The 20,341-nt window shown below is 50.6% G+C and overlaps 1 protein-coding gene across 4 annotated transcripts in view; it reads right to left on the minus strand.

The window, feature by feature from the left end:
• SUSD6 (sushi domain containing 6) overlaps window positions 1-3,615 on the minus strand; it is an 88,207-nt gene extending 84,592 nt beyond the window's left edge. For 2 of the 4 annotated variants that reach the window (XM_068946165.1, XM_068946160.1), the window contains exon 1: window positions 3,469-3,608. The gene's annotated coding sequence lies outside the window, so the exon portion shown is untranslated. Of the gene's footprint in view, window positions 1-3,445 lie in introns of all 4 variants that reach the window. The other 2 variants (XM_068946164.1, XM_068946161.1) reach the window with 2 other exon arrangements.
• Between the last annotated feature and the right edge of the window lie 16,726 nt (window positions 3,616-20,341).

Genomic DNA, 20,341 nt, shown 5'->3' on the forward strand with positions numbered 1-20,341 from the left:
GCAAGGGAGCTACAGGCAGTCCTCATACCAGGCAGGGTGAACTCCAGGAGGCAGACTGGCAAACACCAGAGCAGGACTTCCAAGCAACTGACCTTTCATACAGGCATCTGCATGTAACAGGCTTCTCTTGGAGGATTTCAGGTTAGTAAGAAGACATACAACTTTTCAAAGGGGAAAAAACCAACAATGGCCTGAGACAGACCCTGGGTGCAGTGTCAAACCTTCCCGGACTGACAGAGGCCAGGAGCTTACACCTGTTTTCTTGTAAGAGCAGACCAACTGAGAAATGCATTTAGGTGGTATGGCAGTAGATAGCCGCCATACTATTAGCTGTGTACGCTAATAAAAAGGAGAAGTGATGCAATGGGAACAGACAGAGACACCCAAGTCTGAGCTAGGAGGTTGCACAGCTGAGGAACTGAGGTTTAAGATCACTGCATATTGCCCCGAGGGCTGAAGCAACTCTCCAGGCAGGAATAAAAGAGCTGAAAACAAGCACAATCACAAGACAGAGCTAATCCAGTCAACGCCACTACAGGCAGGACAAACACTTACTGACTTCAGTAACTTGCTTGCTGGCTCCCCAAGCAGCTCATGTGAGCTGAAGCAGCCATTTCAGTCCACCTTCACATGCTACACTAAATATAAACTCTGCTGATAGCTGCCTGGAAACTGTTTCAGCAGAGACAGAGCAGACTGAACAGCTCAAGGACACTGGGCCCTCCTTAAAGACCACAGGTGGCCAATTTGCATCACAAGCAGAGAGAAGGTGACAAAACCAAAGTCTGTGCTATCGTCATACTGCAGTTGGGAAATCTCAACCCCCAGTTCAGTACTTTCCCAGATTTCAATGAAGCACCTACATATAAAAATACTTCCTTTGAAAGCAGGAACATGGGGGTACCTGGGTTTTGACAGTGACTTTTCTAATAGCAGGTTATGGCTTCCTTGACATGTGCTACTTTGCTCTACAATGAGGTATAATACCATAAAGTGATGACCGTCACCTCCAATTTTAAAAGAAAGTTAGATTAGATTGCAGGTCTTTCAAGCATATATCCTTCACTCCAGTTCTGCTGCAAAGAAACATACCTTCTTACATTCAAATGGTAGTCTCTTCTTTACTGATCCATTTAACATTGATTGAGATCACAAGACAAGCTGATTTAAGAGGGTAGGTGAATCTCCTAGCTAAAAAGAAGTTAGTTTCCCCTTTAAACTTCTGTTTACAGAATCATTACCAGAAACAGCATGCAAGTTATAAAAAGACAGAAGTGCGATCAGTAAAGCTTCCAGTGTCACAACTACCCAATAGACTATGCTACTGTAAAGAACTGTTAACTCTGTATAGAAATACACAGAAAAACGTATTGGGACATGGAAAGAAATAGAAGAAAAGGAAGCAGATATGCAAACAGATTCAAGACAGACCTGGGGAGGGGAGGGGAAGAGAGGAACAAATCAACCATAAACTGCCGACACAAAACCACTGATCCTAGAGCACTGATGTTTAACATGCACATCATTTTCTGCTTAAGTATGTCTGTCTCCCTTTGATGTATACAGACAAGTCCTAACTAGAGGTGCAGAGTGGGGAGAGTCCCCTTTCCTCATTATCTCTAATTTCTGAGCAACAGTTAAGTGCTCTCAAAATAACTATTTCACTTCTGCTTTTATTTAGAGGAAAAGGGGGGGGGGAACAAAAAAGAGAAGAATAAAAGTTACTATTATTAAATGAGAGGCAACGTGACGCAGGATACAAGCAGCAAGCTGGTGTCCGATATCTATAGCGCAGTCTAGGAGAAAAAGAAAAGGCTGATCAAGAGAGGACCGTAAAGATATTTTGGAAGAGATTCAGATGCTTTGAGCTTAGTCCTACTACACAGAAAATTAAAGAGGTTAAAACCTCCTAAGAACTTTTCTTCTCATTGTTCTTACTGCGACTCTCCTGAACAAGCTGCATCTCTCCAGAAACCTCAGGAATTACTGTGACAATAGAGACTCCTGCCAAGAGAAGCACCATTACATAATAGCGTTTATGGAAACATGCACAAAAAGCCACTAGGAAACGCAACCAGACAAGTGCAAATCCTCTCTGTTTGTCAGCTCAGTTTAGCTCTTGACCATTCCAAAGACAACTTGAGGATATTTTTAATTTACATGTTTACCTCCTCCCACATCCTTCCACCATCAAGCAAAATCCACATTCCAGTAACTACTAAGATCCAGTACATCCGCAACAATAACATAACCCTCTTGAGAATAAGCCTACTCAAAACTACCGTATTTGCATTAATCTGCTTTAAAAGAACACCAGCAGGTTTTTTTTTTTTTAATTTCTTTAATGACAAATAATGACACTATCAGAAGCGTGAACCATTTATTATGGTATCTCTTCATCTCTTACTCGATCTTAGGTAAGCTCATGACAGCTTTTACTTTTCAGTTCTCAAAAGCACAGTGTTGCTATATTTGAGTACCAGATTCTGTGGAGGATCCTCTTCAGATGATTTATGACTGACTTGGCATACACCCGTACAGATTCAGCCTAAGCACTGCACTCATGTAAAGGCAGGGAAGTCCTAACCTGCAGGCACGAATACAGCATGACAAATAAGAAACCAAAGAACATCCTAACGAACACAGAAGTTTCTCATATTAAAACATTTTGCAGTAATGCCTTTGCTAATACCTTAACCTCACATAGTAATTTTCACCAGTGTCTCTCTATACGCATCCATAACCTCTACGAAAATAAAAAACAGGAAAAAAACAATGAATATTTCTCGGCTGTTCCTGACAGAGTTTTAGAATCCTAGAGGTTCATCCCACACCAAGGAGGAGCGAAAAACCTAAGTATTCGTTGTAAAGACTGTAGCCCTCCAAGAAAATTCAACTCTATTATTACTGATCATAGTCATTTACTTGACCAGAGAGAGATTTCAGAACCACAACTGACATTACGTAACAGACCCGGGGAGGAAGCCAAACACAGACTGCTTCAGTCAGGGACAGATTTCCACCGCAGTTTTGCATTACATGTATCTTCGGATCTCAAGGAAGCCAAATGTCACTTCCTTTTGCAGGGGCGAGGCGGCGTACTCTCTTCTCCCTCCCGAGCGCGCCAGCTAACCGCGGCGAGGGGCTGCCGCGGGCCCCGCACCGGCCGGCACCCCGCCACCCGCCTCCCCCCCCGCGGGCGGGCCCACGGGCCCGAGCCGCGAAAACGCCGCCGACACCCGCGCCCCTGCCCCGAGACCTGCCGATCCCCCCCCGCAGCGCTGCAGCCACCGCTGAAAGAACAAGCCCCGACACGCACCCCCTGCGCGCTGGCCGGCAGGGCCGCCGCCGCCGCCCGCCCCCGCGGCCAGGCCGCTCCCCCAGCCCGGCGGAAACGGCCGCCGAGGCGGCAGACAACCCCCCCCCACCGCCCCCACACACACACCTCCTCCCCCGCGAGCGGCTCACCGGCAGCAGGTAGCAAGGCGACGCCGGCCCCTGGCCTCGCCGCGGTACGGCACGGCGCGGTACGGCCCGCGGTGCCGGGCCGGGGGCGGGGGCCGCTGTGCCGCAGCGCTCGGGGCTCGCACGTCGGCGGCGCGCGCCCCGGCCGCCCCAGCGTCTCACCAGCCCAACGCCCCGGCCCGGCCCCGCCCCCCCCGCCGCTGCCGCTGCTGCCGCTGCTGCCGCTGCCGCTGCCGCTGCTGCCGCTGCCGCTGCCGCCGGGCCCGCCCCGCCTCACGCGCCGCCGGCCGGGCACGCGGCGCGGGGAGGGGGCGGGGCCAGCCGTAAAGGAGCCGAGCGGCGGCGAGGGCGGGCACGGCTGTGGGGGGCACCGCCCCCCCCTCCCTCGGGCCCGCTCCTGCCTGTCGCTAGAGCGCGGCCGTTGGCGGCGGCCGTTGGGGCGCGCGGTGGCGGGCGCGGAGCTCGGCCCTGCCTCCCTCCCCGGGCCGGCCGCGGTGCCTGGGAAGGGGGGCGAGGGGGGCCCGGAGCGGTGCTGGCCGGCCCTGCCCGCGGGAGGCGCCCCGGGGGGATGGATGTCCTCGGCCCAACTGCCTCCTCGCGTCTTCTGGGCTCCTTGGTGTGCCGGTCCGGCGGGGGGGTGCTCTTTAGTTTGGGGGTGCTTCTTGGGTTTTTTCTGCAATACTGTTTTCTTTCATATGGGCGTTTCTTTTCTTTTTTTTTTTTTTTTTTTGGTGGCCCTCGGGTTTCGTTGGTAGACTTGGCATGCTGGGGCGAGGTGAAGCGGAGACCAGGAACAGGAAAAAGACAGGAAGAGGAAGGGAATGGGGGACAAAGAACTGCTGAATAGCGGTGCATGCCAGAAGAGCAGAGCAAGGCTGTGAGTAATCTGCTTGGGCACAAAAGCAGCAACGTTTAGAAGGGCAGGTGAAAAGCAGGCAATTCATGAAGGGATTGCGATAGCTGGAAATGGAAGTTAGAAGTAGCTGCAGCCACAAGGGGAAGGGGTAGCTAGGCAAGAATCTCCTCCAGATGAGGTACTGGACAAATTAACTGGGAACAGTGACTTCTGACTTGCCAACCTTAACAAAACAATGGAAACCAACTGCAAACAGCAACTGAAATTGTTCCAGGCCTGCAAAAAGATGCAAACTTTTCTCCACTGTGTGCTGCATACTTTCCAATGTGCCCTATTGCTGCAAGTAAACGTGGCACTTGTTCCCGTATGTTAAACAAGGAACAAAGTCCATAAACAGAGCCTTTCCATGACCTTCTGTTGCTGTTCTCCAGGATGTAGGAACATCTCTTCAGCAGTAGGTGAGAATGCTGGGTTAGATGTGCCAAGCTGTTGTTTGTTTTTTTCAGTCCTTATTCGCAGGCTGAATGTGTTAACTGAAAAGTGCATCCGCTGTTAGACTGCTGGAGGGACAGCGTTTGCTGTGGCTGCGAATCATATCAGAACTTGGATTGGCTCTGCCAATTGTATGTCATTGTCAATATACCACAGTGTCATAAAAGCTGTGCTGAGCCCTTCAGCAGCTGCCGTCTCAGAAGGCACCCATCTGCCAGCCCATTTCTTGTTGTATCTCTTCCACTTAGCTGTTGATGGCCCCTTCAGCTCTTCCCCAGTCAGATCCTGCTGGTGGTGGGCCTTTGGAAACACAAGCCACACCTAGCTCCATTCTGCTGTGGATCGCCCACAGGGATAGACTGGGTCATTGCTCAGAAGATCCAAGGCTGAGCCATTGCTCAGGAGGAGAAGAGCACATTAACGGGGGATTGGTGTGTGCATTTGTGGAGGGAAGTTCTACAGCTTCCTGCCACTCCTCTCTCTCTCCAGCTTTTCATTTATGGCCCTTCACCTCTTCCAAGGCAGTACTTCTTTATCCAACAGTATATGCAGGGAATCAAGACAGATCTCCTTCCCTGTCTTCCCCTCTCTTCCTTGGATTAACACTTGTCTTCTGTAGATCTGCTAAATCATATTTTACCGTGTAGAATGAGCAATCTTACTGGAGGGCAGTCACTTTACCTCCTGTTTTGCTGTAGTAGTACACTGATGATTCCTAGTAAAAGCCCATAGAAATAACTTACTATCATTTGCTCCAAGGTAAGAGATGAATACTGCACATGCTAAATCATTCCCTATAAATAATACTCCCCTTGTAAGCACTTTAAAACCAAAAAGCAGGAAAAAGCTCTGTGGTTGTCCGGAAAACGTGCCTTAAGGCAGGAAGGAAGAAAGTGGGAGCTGGAGATGCACAAAAAACCTGTTTATTTACACAGCTGCTCTTTTGTGAAATCGTGTGTGAGTTAATTTTTTACCCCTCCACATTTGCGTTGTGCTCTATTTTGACTCATTGGTACAGCTCCCCTGAATCAGGAGGAAAAGGTCAGAAAACTACAAACTTCCAAAAAGAGCTATGAGATGACTACCACATCGCTCCTTGTGCTCAGAGCATTAATGTACCTTAAAGGGTACATTTCCTGTCAAATCCTCCCAGCGAGGAGCTATTTCATATGTTCAGCGTACCACACAGACATCAACTCATGCCTTTTACATAGGATTTGCCATACAACACTGGACCACCAATCTGTCTAATTCAATATCCTATTTCTAGCGTTAGCCCATGGCTCATGCTTCAGAGGAAGTAAATACAACCAGCCACTCCCACAGCACTCTCAACCCCTTGTTCCTGGCCTTTGAGACGGACTGGGTACCTCCCCAAGCAGTTTGTTTACGCCCACAGCTGTCTATCTGAGTATCGTCATCTTAGGCAGTTTGGTCCCACATAGCCAAGTTACTATCAGATATACACAGAGTCCCAGTCTGTCACCCAGCAGTCTCTGAAACACAACATACAGAGTACCACAAGAGAACAGATGATGCCAAAACCGACACTTCCCCTCTTCACAGCCCAGTGCCCTATGACCTACTGGTCCTACTGGTTCCCTTTTCTTCTCCAGGTTCTGAACAGGGAAGTAAAATACATTCCCTCTATACCAAACGTGGCAATAAAGTAAGATCTGGAGCTGCCTTGAATAATTGTGGCTATTCTTTGCTGAGGCATGTTCTTTCACAAGGCTGTTTTGTAAAGACATAGTGAATTTATGAGGAGCAGGAAGGAAAGTAGGGAATGGAAAAAATTCTGTTTCCACTCTTAAGACATAGGACAAAGACAAGGACACGCTCTGCCTAGTACACAGTCAGAATACCTCTCCCCTAATCAACAAGTTTTTGGTCTGAACCAAAGGTATTTTAGCACAATTCTCCTCTTACCTGTATGTGAAGATGTTCAAAAGCTTTTAGGTTGTTCAAATTCAAAAGAAAACAAATCATTGAAACATGTCATTTTGAGCAGCTGAAACTTCAACCTGAAAGCAGCCAAACATTAACTGGAAGCTCAAAGCACATTTATTTTGTGCAGTCCCACCTAATTAAACTATTCATTTCTAATCTAGTGGTTATGGATTTTTGCTTATATTCAGCAGAAGCATTAACATTACTCCAGCCCTAGTGTGTCAATACACTACTTCCTGGCAGAGATCTCCGTGGGATTTGCTCGGGCTCTGATCCACTGGCACAAGCGGAGGGGCAAGCGCAGCTGGGAGGGAGCAGGCTGCTACCGAGCTGGGTGCGCTGCAGGCAGCTTTTCGCCGCCGGTTCCCTTTGTGAGCCGGAGGCAGCCTGGGTCACGGGGAGCCCCGCTGGGCCTCGCCGCCCCCGGCCCCGCGGCGGCTGGGTCGGGCTGCGGCGGCGGGGCGCTGCCGGCGGGGCCGGCCGGCCGTGAGCGGGGTTGAGCGCCCCCTGCCGCCAGCGCGGCCCCCCGGCGGCCTCGGCGAGAAAGGCGGGCCCGAGCGACCCGGCCGGCTCTGCCAGGCTCCCGCCGGGCGGGCACTCTGTGCCGCGGCTCTGCCACCCCAAATGCCCAGCGTGCACCCTCCCTGCGCCCTCTTCCTGCAGCCTCAGTTTACACCAGCTGGGAAAAGTCCTGGGAGCAACGAAAGCCTGGCTACACCTGGCACTGCCCTCCCCCCCCACCACCACCCCCTACTGTCCTCAACATGCTGCGACACCTTTTTTGGCAGTGGGGAGGATGCCTGAAAATTTCCAGCAGAGATAAGTCACACTGAAGTGTGTCTGTCACAGCCAACTCTCTCTCTGCATCAGACTGCATGGGAGTTTCTGTGACAGTGCTGCCCTCCAGACCCAGATCTGCTGCTGGATCATTCAGGTTAAAGAAAAACCTTCTAAATCCCAGCTGTGGAAATCTTACCCTCTCCTTCAAACTGCTGAAAGCCCCTCACATCCCTGGGAATGGCATCTTTCACCCTCACACACACCCCTGCCCAGCCCTTCCATCCCAAGATGGACTGCACAGGTTATCAATGTCTGTCCAGGCTCCACATGTCCAACATGACCTCAATTTCAAGTTAATCTCCCTCCCGAGGGAGCAATTGATAAAATATGAGTCCTAAATGCAGTGTTCAGTTGGAAAAGGTCTCCTGACAGTTTAAGCACTATCAGAGGATAAAAAATAGCCTAAGAGATAACGTTACCTCATGCTCTGATACAAACCCATCTTTGCCCATGAGCCCCTGATAACGTTACTGTCCTGTGTTACATCCTCCTCCCCAGTGTAATGTGCTCCTGCAGACAGGGAGTGAATGCTATACCTGCCTTCATGCCATCTGCTCTCTCCTTTGCAGAGCTGCCTACCTAGCAAGTCAAAAGACTGAAATAACTTCACCTCAGGGCCAAGCTGCCAGAGACTTCTCAGCATCCAGCTGTCTCCAAAGACCTTCTGGTTTCACAGAGTTCCCTCATAAAGCTTTTCCTCCTGATGAGACAGCTCTGAAACCCTTACTATTAACATGCAGGACAGCTACTTCCCTTTGTCTGCTTCCATGAATCCTTCCAGTCCACCCTCCAGTGGGAAAGCAAGTAGCTGGCATCACACCAGAGGTGCCTTTTGTTCCTCAGAGCCAGCAGCACGCCAAGGATGACTCTAGCAAACAGCATGTCCCACCTGGGCGTACATGACAGCCGTGCACACTCTTGCTCCATTGCCACTTTGCTGATAACACCTATGCGATGTATTCCCTGGCAAATTGTTTGAAGTGGGATTTGCGCAGCAGCTGTGACTCAAGCCCAAAATATGCTGCCGTAAGTCAGCTTAAGAGCTCCCCAAAATGTAAAAGTCTCCACTTGAGTTTTTTGTAAGCAAGAGGCAAGGATCCGACTCTGCTACGTGATACGAGGACCATTGCAACACCGCCCACCTCCACAGCACTTTTTGCCACAGATTTTGAAGAGCTTTATGTAGGGCAGCAATGACCCATAGCCAGCAGAACCAAGTGCATCCCAGAAACTGTGGAAAGCCAGACTAGTAGCTGGCCTTCAGCCAAATTCAGATCGTTCATCCCCTTGCATAAACTCTCAGTGCCCAGCCCAGAGGAACCCAGCCCACCTGGAGCCTGGGCAGGGCATCAGCTCCCACATGTCAAGGGCTTTACTACAGCCTTCAGTGAGACCCTTCTTCAGCAAGAAAGATTTTTACCACAGCCGCCTTTGAGCATGTCAGTGTTTTTAATTTGGCTTGATTCCCTGCCAGAAAATTCATCCTTCATACCATTTCATTTGTGTATACAATGCTGTTCCTTGTTAACACCTGCTGTACCTGCCCTCCAGGAGTCACCAGAGTTGAGCAATAGTCACTATGTCTAACAGCCAGACTTTTATGCTCCAATAGCACAACAACAACTCAAGCTTATATGCCAACCTCACAAAAGCCCATTGGGCTTACAGGAGGTTAGGTCCAGCAGTGTCCCTCTGTTTGCAGGCAGGTGCCTGTTGGAGTCCATTGGTTATAACGGTTTTGACAGTATTTCTAGACCCTAGCCATCTCCTGCAAGCGAAGGAGGCCACTTTCTTTGCCTTTCCTGCCATGATCATGCAAAGTCTTCTGCTCCCATTAGCCACCTGTACAATTTCCTTCCCCTGTTTTGCTTTGTTTTCTCCCATTACCTTCTGCACACATCTCTGGTCCTCGCAGCCCGCAGTTACGCTCCCAGGATTGTTCATTGAAATCCATAGATGTTTTTCATTTTTAGCTGGCTATTATTCATTAACTAATATTCAGGGCAGATGGACAGAAAAACTAATCTTCTAGAGCACTGATGAAACAACAGCAAAACAAAAACTTGGCACACCTTCCCTCTTGGTACTTTGCTGGGGCGCTCCAGAAGCAGAGGAGGCAATACTCAGTCCCTCGTCTCCCCTTCCCTTTAGCTATCTCTCTGCATAGTTCATAGTCCACTGACACACGATAGATGAGAGTAATGCAGGCTATAGGAATTGCCCCGGCCATGACGTTTCCCTCTCAGACTACTGCCGGCATTCACTGCACTTAGATAATTTCCCCTTCTGTGGTTTAAAATGCAGCACACAGTTGTGGAGCAGCCACGGAGACTGTCACGCCACTGCAGCAGCCAAAGAGCCCAGCTCACAGTTTGGGAGCTTATGGGAATGTGGTCCTTGAAGCTGTACAACATTTGTTCTGTACAGCTAGGTCTGTACCAAAGGAGCTCAAAGAAAAATTCACCATCTCCTGGAAACTACCCAGAGCTTCTCTCTCTGAGGGAAACAAACAAGACCTTAATTAATTTTCTCTCAAATACAGCAAATTGACTTCTGCTTCCGTTGTGCTAGATTCAAGCCGCACAGCACAATGGTATTAATTCCACTTCACTTTAGGGCTAAATGTTCAGAGCAAGGAAAAGGGAGTTTCCTGTAGATCTGGCTCATGTTGAAGGTAGCAACCAAACCACCACTGGTTTTCACAGGAGCAGCTTTTTCAGTGTCTGCATTTCTGAGGTTGTCTGTGACATGCCTCTGGGTTAGCACAGCAAGATGCAGGACACATTAAAGGCGTTGGCTGAGCAAATTGTCTGTTCACTTGTGTATTTTTAGAGCTCTACCACATCCTGCCTCAGATTTCATTTTTACAGGCTCAAAGATCCAAGCTCTTTTAGAGTCCTCTCCTAAGATCAGCTTTCTGGCTCTCTGATCATCCTAACTAGCTCTGCTGTCTCAAACTTGATTTAATCTTTCCTTATACTAGAACTCACCATACAGAGCATTCTGGTCAGGGTCTCATCACTACCTAGCAAACTGATGTTTGTACCCCCTCATCTCTGCCAGAAGCACTTTGCCCAATAAACCACAAGATGACGTTGGCCTTCTTAGCATTTGCATCACATGGATATCTCAGAGCCATCCTGCAATACATTGCAGTACTCGGGTCTCCCTCCACCTCACCCATTTCCAAGGGAGGTGCTCCCAGATCAGAGTAGAAAGTTTCGCTGGGCGCAGCCATCCTGTGCTTGGTATCTTGGCGTGGTATTCTGCAGTGTCATGGACCTGTACCAGCTTGTTCAGCACCTCCTCATGAATCTGTGCTAAAATGCTATGCTAAAAAAACATAAGAGTTGGGGAAAAAAAAGGTGCAACAAACCCCACGTTACTGATTCCAATGAAAGTGCAAGCAGAGAAACTGCAGAATCAGACCTACATACACAACTATATGCAATACCGGTTTAACAGAACTGTAATTGGAAAATAGCCATCATTCTTCTACTATCTGTTCAACAGTGCTGGTGTTTCCAGTGAGGGAGATGTCCATTTCTAGCTTTGTCACTGTCTATGTGCTCAAATAAAGAGGTACAGATGACCCCACTTTTGCTTGCCTGCGGGACTCTTTCAAAGAGGTTGAAGGACAAGACCTCCTTCATTGTAAACTCCTGTGACTAATTTAAATCACCTTCCAACCATCTTGAGATCCTTTTGCTGCCAAATGTATCTATTATACTTAATATATGGCCTTATTATCACATTGGCTAAGCGCTTCTTAGGGAAGAGCCATTAGTCCTATACACAGATGGAGAAAGGCCAGATCCAGATCCCCCTAGGCTCAGTCATAGCATTTACTTGGGTAAACAAAGTGACAAAGCAGAGAACTGAACCTGTTCCTGTCTAACACCCGTTGCCCTAAACCATCCTTTCTTTACAATGAGCATTTCATATTCTCTGTTCTCCTGTAATAAACAGCCCGATTTATTCTCAGCTTCTCCTTTGATTATCAACTTTGAAAACTAAATTAGAAGTCAGGCATCTGACTTACTCTTTTTCATAATGAAGGATAGCTGTAAAAATCTTTCTATTACACAGTAGGTTTTTGCTATCAGACATTCATTAAATTCTTGGATTCCCATCTGTTCTTTCCAGATGATGTTGGATAACTTGGCTACATGTAGTGACTCTGTACACCTCAAGGAAGCAGTAAATCTTCATTTTCTTTCCTTTCAGTAAAAACTCAACATTTTGCAAGCTGCAAAGCTGCATATTAAAACTACTGTCCACTGACTTTCGTATTTTCTGAGGCAACATCTGGCATAAACACTGATTCCAAATATGATCAGTTAGGAAGATTTCCTGCCAACAGTCTTCCAGCTGGCTTTATTCTCAGGTATCAGCGCAAAAGAAAAGAAATTTCTATTTGACGCTGTCTTCAGTTGCAATCTTTCACTGTTGAGGTAGAGTGGTTTCCCTTCCCTGAGAGGTCCGGGTGACATGAGAGGTGACAGAACCCCAGTTACGCTGGGACTGGTGCAGCCTCCAGAGTTCAGGACGGATGGGATGTGATGTCCAAAGAACTAGGGAGTCCAGTTCTTGCGCCAGATGAAGAGCAGAGTTTATCCCCTCCAAAGTCTAAACACACAGGTACAGATGTAATTTTCAGGAAACAAATGCATCCATTAAATGGAGTTTAAACTCATTTAAAATGGATGATTTAACAGGGCTTTTGAAATGAATTGAACCTGTTTCCCCCCATCTCCTTGCTAATGGTTCGCTCTGCAACTCATATTCCAAACTTACCCAACACCTACAACTCGTTGAAAACTCATCTGCTTCATGATCCTCCAGCAGCCAGCATTATGATATGCCAATCCCAGCAACAGTCTTTGGGAATTTAAATGGAATCCTATCCTTATGGGTAGCAGGCTCCACTTCCAAACATTAGTCTATAATTAAGCAGAATTATTCATAATGGCATTTCCCCCTAAATGTTGTTTCGACTGTATCACTGCAGAGCTGGTAGCTCAGGACGTTGTTAGACAGTGTTAAGCTGCCAGAGCCACTCTGGGTGACCACATAGCCGGGTCTAATATGGGCACATGATGTGACTCTGCTGGCGTGTGGTCACTCCGCCTACGGGTGCGTGGTGTTTTTCTTTCAATTCTCCTGAATTCAGGAGGGAGACATCACGGGAGTTATGCTTCTTTGCCTTTCTCCTCAGGCAGTAATTTACACCAATGCAGACTGAGTGCAAAGCTCTCATATACCTTTTCTACATTCCCCACACATTGCTATACGCTAACAAAGCGAGGAAGGGCCCAGCTCCCTTCTGCTAACCCCGTATCGCACTCCTGGCTGCACTGCACTCCCAGATGAGAGCAGCGGTGAACAGCTACTCACTTCCTTCTGCCTATGCCTCCCTGCCACAATAACCATTGTGCCAGAACGATTACAGTCTAGGAATTCAAAAGTAGCTCATATTTAGATTGGAACATCAAATTCTTTACCCCCAAAAATTACATTTCAGTGTGGCTTCTGATAGAGAAAAGGAGGGATGGGAGATTGTTGCAATTCTCCCGCAAATATTAGTGCAGTATACCTAACTGATAATATCCACACCATGGTCAAGTTAGGAATGATACAGGAAGAGTTCCTTACTATTCTGTTGATAAACTATTCTGCCTAAAACTAAAATAGTTTAAAATCTCTAAATCTTAATCTGACAGTTTATTCCATTTGATTACACTTTGCATTTTATGCATCCTGAAGAGTGTCACCAGCAATATCCCTTTTTTCCCCTCTGCTCTTCAACAGTCCCGTTGTGATCTCCAGGCTGCACCAGAATAAGTAGTGCAACTTGAAAGCTGAAAGCGGTATGGAACATCACTCATTTGCTCAAAACCAACAGTTTCAATTAAATGAATGGAACTTAATTACATTTCAGCTTGAACTTGAAAATGTAACCTGAGTTAGCATGTGATATTCTTACGAAGTTTACATTCAATAGCACTTGTTTATATAGTTTACACAGAAGATTTTGAGTCAACATTTATTGTTACTGCTAATCTTAATAATAATGGGAGGGCGGGGGGAGGAATAGTGGGTGAGGCCCTGATCAGGAATCAGAAACCTGTTGTGCTAGGTGCTGAACACAACTGTCATAAAGCCATTCCCTGCCCAAAACTGGCAGACTATGGCCCTGTCCACATTAAGGACATTTCTGCACAGTGAGATCTGTCCAAGCTGGGCTTTGGTGAGCACTGAAAATAATAAAAAGTGTCTTTATGCTACAGAAAAAAGCTTTCTTTTTCTTTGATGAAGAAAGCAAACCACAGTATTTCTGTATGGACGTGTAGTTCATGGGAAATGTAGTTTGTAATCCTAAATTATAAAGCCTGTAAGGACCGCTCCAACTGTGTGATCTGACCTCTCTATTGCAAACACCATGAGACTTCCTCATACTAATTTCTGGCTGGCACATGTATTTGCTTACCTCATATCTTTAGTCTAAGTTTGCCTTATAAACCTGGGTCCATCCCTATCCCCCATGATTCATCACCTCCAGGGGCTCCATAATGCCCTCATGGCCCCATGAGCTCACCGTAATAAGCCAAGCATGACCAGAAGAACTGATGCACTGAGTGCAAGAGGTTCAGCAGCAGCATCTCTGATTTGGTTTGGGCCAAAATATGGCAATACTCTAATTTCTCCAAGAAATAACTACCAGTAACAGAATATCCCCCAAAGCAAATAAACCCCACTATCACACCTACATCCATTTCCATGGAAATATGCAATGTCAAGCTTTTTTCCTTCATTTTCACAATTTTCTCTGCCATCTGACCACATTTTTCAGCCAACCCTGGTAGCTGCATAGCTTTTACCCAAATACAAAGATTACTGCAGATGTGCTAGACTTGCACAAAGCAAGACAACTAGAGCAGACAACTGTTCAATGCAACTCAAAGAAAGGGTCAGTGCAGCAACAGTAGTGGTACTCCTCAATGAAGGCAGAACCAACGGTCTAGTGAGCCTTTCAGAGAGGAACCAAAAAACCCCTTTTCTTTACTGAGGACCAAATGTTTGCACATACCAGAGTGACCTAATAAGATGAACAGTGGTAAGAACTCACTGTCAGCACAGTTCACGTGAACTGAAGTCGCTGCCATGTCTGGCCTTAAACTCCCACTTTAAATTAGAGAGCAGGCTGTAGTATTTGTAGTGTAAGCCTGTCCCCAGTGGCTGCCACATATTTTGCTTCTGGCAGTAGCTCTCTGCACTGTCTCTCACCATATGTCACTGTCTCCAGCTCACTCCTTGCGCCCTGCTCTCTCCTCTGCTTCCCTGTACTCTGCATCTGCCATCACTGACACCTCCCGGAGCAGGACCTTGGCTTTTGTCAAGTGGTTACACCGACGTTGTGGCGTGTTGGGTTTCAGCTCTTGGCTGCTGGACAAGCCCTGCCTGTGAAGTCACATGGGATTTGTGTTCAGCATTAGCTCAGTGCAGCTGGGCTGCACCATCACTCAGGTGGATGGGCTGCAGACGAAGGATTACAGCATGTGGCAAGGACCTGTCCAGAGGGAAGGGGCCATGGGTGTCATGGGGATCCATACGACCTTAGGCTCAGTGCCTCATTAAAGTTTGAAACTAATACTTAGACCTTGCAGCTGAGAGAGGAGGGCAGCGCTGGAGGCTCTGGTGGGTCCTGGCATGGTATGGGCTGCCTGTGCCTGGGAAGGACATGCCCACCCCTGCCCTGGGGAGGCCATTGCGTGCCTGGCCCCCACAGGCAGGCAGAAGGAGAAGGACCCCATGCCTGGGAGCTGCAAGCAGCCTTGCACTCAGGAAGCTATGGCAGAGAGTTGCTTATGCTCTTCTCCCCATGGCTGTCTCCTTCCCCCTAACCTCCAGTACTCTGAGCAGGAGCAAGAGTACCGCGGGCTAAAGCCAGAAGAGGTCTGAATAGGAGAAAGTAGGATGAGAGCTGGAGTAGCTGCACAAGAGCCTGGGGTCCTCCCAGCACCACTGTAAACACCACATGAGAAAGAGAGTAGAAATTACAAACTATGGAAAACAAAAGGCATTTACCAAGGAGGAAATAATCCCTCAGCTGATATTCCCAGGGTGGAGGGGGAACAGTCCTGGTAAGCTCAACAGAACTGGGCACACCTTAGGAGAGTTAGCAAATCAGAACAGCCATGAGGAGACAGGAGAGAGGAGAAAGGCGTTGTACCAGCACCAGGACAGCATACGTGGCTCTCCTGCGCCGTGAGGCAGGGAGGCGGCAGCTCGGCAGTGCCGTGCATGGGGCCCATTGTTCATGCAGCCTACGTCTACTGGGGGAGACCAGCATGCTTGAAGGCACTTAGGAGAGACCTGGTACGGGTTGTGCAGCTACAGGGAATTGATTTATAATGATGATACGTTTTGCTTGGCTCTGAGGAGGTATGGAAACAGTTCACAAACATTTGTAAGGCATAAAGCCAAGTGGGAGGGAGGTATTTAGCAAAAAAGGGGGAGAACTTATTAGAGAAGATAACACTGAGAGGAAAAACTGAAGCTGAACGTAACTAATAATGTTTTACCAATGAAGTCTAGTAGATTGTGAAATAGCTCTCCTGAGAAGAGTAGGGAAAAACCCAGGTATGGGCAGTTTTAAAGCTGGATTGGAAACAATTATGTGCAATGAAGAGCAAGCAGATGAATTTGTTGCCACGACACAAATATTTCCACCACCATAACCAGTAACTCTGATTCTCCACTGGCCTGCCTGTCATGCTATCGCTGACAGCAATGCAAGGTCTTGCACTGCAAATTGTTTATCAAAGCGGGAGCGTAACCTTAGAGCACTGCTCTGCCTGAGTGTGTACATTACCAGACAAGGTATATGCCAACAGAGAGCTAGGCTGTATGATCATGTGTAGGAAAGTGACTCACTGATGGAAATGATCCTCTTCAGCTCCTCCAGAGACCTCCTCCCCTGCCCCCACCCCAAATCTCCTTTAGTCTTTTGAAAAAAATAGGGATACGAGTCTGTGTGTGTTAATGGCGCCTAAAAACACATCCATCTCCTTCAAAAATCTCTCGGTAAATCCCCTTCCAATTGCAATCGGGAGACCACTTTGGCAGTCTTAAAGATCCACAAGGAGACCTGGAAGATCAAGGTCCACATACAGCCCCAGTGCAGGCTGAAACAGCAACTTTCCAAAAGGCCACAGAAGCCCACACCTGACCTGGCACACATATTTACTGCCTTCACATTTTCCATGAGGCAGGAACACGGTCATGGCGCGCCAGCTACGGCGCTGCGGCAGCATTGATCGTGGTTAGCGCTATCAGCTGGTGAGCTGGGCCCTTCCGACAGCAGAAGGCTGTTGCCTGGCCTGAGGGTTTGTCGTATACATAATCACCAAGCTTTATAAGTCTCCGACAGACTCTGATGACGATGAATGAATGAGATCGGGTAAGTTAATACGTTTTTCCTGGTGGAGTTGGCCCGCTCACTGTGGATGCGTCAGGGCTGTGTGCCTCCTCCAGGGCAGGGGCAAGCTCGGTTCAGAGGCTTTGCCCAGATGGTGCGTAGCCACCACGGACCTGCAGCCCTCAGCTTCCCCTTGCCCTCTCCAGGCTAGTATGGTGTCCTTCTGTGCCTCTCTATCCTTGTCCTGGGGCCAGCTTGGCAGTCCTGCGACAAGTGCCATGTCCTTATTAAAAGGAAGCAGATTAGACTGTGTCTGTAGCGGTTACATGACAAATTGCTGAAGAACATTGAAGTTGTAACATACTGGCTGACGTGACTTTGCCATCGTCCTCTGCCTGGCAAAAGGAGAGTTGCTGCGCTATGGGGCATGGACGCTCTGGAGCTCCACAACCAGACCCGATCCCGTACGGCTGAACGGCGCTGCTAGAGCCAGGGACACCTCAGCCCCAGTGCCCGCCATCCCTGCAGAAACAGAGGCTCTGCCAAACTGACTGCAACCAGTTCGTTCCAAGTGGGTACCTAAGGAGATGCACAATATTCCCTATAACATTACTCTAGCTCCCTCCTTCCCAGTCCTGCCACATCCCTATAGCAAGCGATACCTTGCATTAGCACTGAAGGGAAGAGGGGCACACGGCTAGAAAGGGCTTTTGCTGGACCCTGGGAGCTGGGCCTTTCCTTGTCAGCTCCAGCGCTGTTTCCCTGGGTGGCCCAAGGCAGGCACCTACTCTCCCTGTGGCTCTGTTTGCCATCTGTAAAACCGGTTTGGCATCACTCCCCACCTCCTACACACCTTTTATCCTTGCTTATATTAACTTAAAATACTGGCGAGCTTGCTTGTGTGGAGGCACAGTGCAAAACAGAGGGCACAATCCTGGAAGTGCCATTGTTTTACAGGGAAGGCCTACAGGAAAGGCAAAGGGTGTGGAGATGATGAGGGACACGTGCATGGAAGGACATGTGCATGGAGGGATGTGGGCATGGAAGGACACCTGCATGGGGAGGGTGCGTGCCTGGAATGTACATGTATGGAGGGATGCATGCATGCAAAGACATGCACAGAGGGATGCATTCATTGAAGGACATGCACAGAAGGATGCATACACAGAGCGATGCATGCGTGGAAGGGCACACACCTACAGAGGTGCATGTATGGAAGGGCACATGCATGGAAGAACACGCACACATGGAAGGACATGCACAGAGGGATGCATGCGTGCAAGGAGACATGCTTGGAGGGAGCCATGCACGGAAGGAGGCACGCGCAGAAGGGCACACGCGTGGCAAGACACACGCGCGGGGGCAGCACCGCGACCACATTTGCCGCCCGCCTGGGCTGGCCCTGCAGCACGGCAGCCCCGGCGCCGACCGCGCTCCCGCCGCAGCACCACGCGGGCCGGGCGGTCCCCGCCGGCGGCGGCGGCGGCGCTCGGGGCGGTGCTGCCCCCGGGCTGGGCCCGCCCCCCCCCGCCCCGCCCCCCCCCGCCCCGCCCCGCCCCGCCGGGGCGGCCGCGCGGACCCCTCCCGCCGCTCGCCCCCGACCCCGCCCGCAGCGGGCAGCGCGGGGCGCCGCCGCCGCCGCTGCCGCCGCCGCCGCCGCTGCCGCCGCCGCCGCAGGGGCCGAGCGGGCTCGGGGCAGCCATGGAGGAGCCGCCGCCGCCGCTGCCGCCTCCCGCCTGATCCCGCGGCTGCCGCCACCGGAGACAAAGCGCGGGGCTGCCGCCGCGCCCGGCCCCCGGCCCCCGGCCCGGCCCGCGCCGCCCGGTGAGTGCCCGCCCGCCCGACGGCTGCCGGGGGGCTGCTTGCGCCCCGGGGACCGGCCCCCACCCCAAACACAGCCCCTGCACCCCGAGCATCCCCCACCCAAACACAGACCTTCCACCTTGAGCATCCCCCAGCCCAAACACAGCCCTTGCATCCCGAGCATCCCCCAGCCCAAACACAGCCCCTGCACCCCGAGCATCCCCCACCCAAACACAGCCCCTGCACCCCGAGCATCCCCCACCCAAACACAGCCCCTGCACCCCGAGCATCCCCCACCCAAACACAGACCTTCCACCTTGAGCATCCCCCAGCCCAAACACAGCCCTTGCATCCCGAGCATCCCCCAGCCCAAACACAGCCCCTGCACCCCGAGCATCCCCCACCCAAACACAGCCCCTGCACCCTGAGCATCCCCCACCCAAACACAGACCTTCCACCTTGAGCATCCCCCAGCCCAAACACAGCCCTTGCATCCCGAGCATCCCCCAGCCCAAACACAGCCCCTGCACCCCGAGCATCCCCCACCCAAACACAGCCCCTGCACCCTGAGCATCCCCCACCCAAACACAGACCTTCCACCTTGAGCATCCCCCAGCCCAAACACAGCCCTTGCATCCCGAGCATCCCCCACCCAAACACAGCCCCTGCACCCCGAGCATCCCCCACCCAAACACAGACCTTCCACCTTGAGCATCCCCCAGCCCAAACACAGCCCTTGCATCCCGAGCATCCCCCAGCCCAAACACAGCCCCTGCACCCCGAGCATCCCCCACCCAAACACAGCCCCTGCACCCCGAGCATCCCCCACCCAAACACAGACCTTCCACCTTGAGCATCCCCCAGCCCAAACACAGCCCTTGCACCCCGAGCATCCCCCACCCAAACACAGCCCCTGCACCCCGAGCATCCCCCACCCAAACACAGCCCTTGCACCCCGAGCATCCCCCACCCAAACACAGCCCCTGCACCCCTGAGCATCCCCCACCCAAACACAGCCTCTGCACCCCGAGCATCCCCCACCCAAACACAGCCCCTGCACCCCTGAGCATCCCCCACCCAAACACAGCCTCTGCACCCCGAGCATCCCCCACCCAAACACAGCCCCTGCACCCCTGAGCATCCCCCACCCAAACACAGATCTTCCACCTTGAGCATCCCCCACCCAAACACAGCCCCTGCACCCTGAGCATCCCCCACCCAAACACAGCCCCTGCACCCCTGAGCATCCCCCACCCAAACAAAGCCTTTGCACCCTGAGCATCCCCCACCCCAAACACACCCCACGCACCCTGCACACCCCTGCACCCAGCCCCACCACAGTCACACCCACAAACACACCCTTTGCCCCCCCAAGCACCCCTGCCCATTGCCCGAACACCCCTCACCTCCAACACAAACATCACCCCACCCCCAACACTGTCACCCCAGCCCACACACACCCCGTGCAGATGTACCACCACCACAGTCACTCCCGTCTGTAGCTCCAACACCCT

The sequence above is a fragment of the Struthio camelus genome, chromosome 5, assembly GCF_040807025.1.
Source record: "Struthio camelus isolate bStrCam1 chromosome 5, bStrCam1.hap1, whole genome shotgun sequence".
In the NCBI taxonomy this organism is placed as follows: Eukaryota; Metazoa; Chordata; class Aves; order Struthioniformes; family Struthionidae; genus Struthio; species Struthio camelus.